A 1,157-nucleotide genomic window follows, 5' to 3' on the forward strand; every position below is an offset into this window, starting at 1 on the left:
CACAGCTATCAACCGTCTCTTAGTCCGGCGCGAATCCACATTTAGGGCAGCAAGTCGGACAAAAGCCCAGTGATTGCCTAGTGCGAGAATGTGTAATTGGACGCTGGCAGACGGTGGGTGTTGGCAGGGATGGTGGTAAGGGTGGCAGGGGTATAGGGATGGGTGGCAGGGGGGTGGTAAGGGTGGCAGGGGTATAGGGATGGGTGGTAGGGGGGTGGTAAGGGTGGCAGGGGTATAGGGATGGGTGGCAGGGGGGTGGTAAGGGTGGCAGGGGTGTATTGGGATGAGTGCCAGGGGTGTTAGGATGGGTGGCAGGGGTGTATTGGGATGGGTGGCAAGTGTAGTAGTATGGTTGGCAGGGGGGGTATTGGGATGGGTGCCAGGGGTAGTAGTATGGTTGGCAGGGGATGGTGGTAAGGGATGAAGGCAGGGGTAGTAAGGGATGGTGGTAAGGCTGGAATGGTAAAGGTGCCGGCAGAGGAAGGTGCTAAGGGTGGCAGGGGTGGCAGAGGTATTGGCATGGGGGGCAGGGGGAGGGGGAGCAAAACTGCTACCTAGGGAGGACGAGGTTGGCAGGAGTGCCAGTGGAGATGTCAGGGGTGGCAGGGTTGTTGGAAGGGCTGGCTACGGTGGCAGGGTTGTTGGAAGGGCTGGCTACGGTGGCAGGGTTGTTGGAAGGGCTGGCTACGGTGGCAGGGTTGTTGGAAGGGCTGGCTACGGTGGCAGGGTTGTTGGAAGGGCTGGCTACGGTGGCAGGGTTGTTGGAAGGGCTGGCTACGGTGGCAGGGTTGTTGGAAGGGCTGGCTACGGTGGCAGGGTTGTTGGAAGGGCTGGCTACGGTGGCAGGGTTGTTGGAAGGGCTGGCTACGGTGGCAGGGTTGTTGGAAGGGCTGGCTACGGTGGCAGGGTTGTTGGAAGGGCTGGCTACGGTGGCAGGGTTGTTGGAAGGGCTGGCTACGGTGGCAGGGTTGTTAGTATAAGCAGTAGAAGGCCTGGTAGTTGGGTAGGGGTGTGGCGGCAGGGGTGGTGGGGGGGAAGGGTGGGAGGGTAGGAGAATAATAAACAAAGACGAGAGAGTGGAATGGGGTGATAAAAGACAGGGAATAAGGGATATGGGGAATTGGGGGGGGGGGGGTAGAAGGAGGGAGAGTTTCGAG

This window comes from Penaeus monodon, chromosome 20 (genome assembly GCF_015228065.2).
Source record: "Penaeus monodon isolate SGIC_2016 chromosome 20, NSTDA_Pmon_1, whole genome shotgun sequence".
Taxonomy (NCBI): Eukaryota; Metazoa; Arthropoda; class Malacostraca; order Decapoda; family Penaeidae; genus Penaeus; species Penaeus monodon.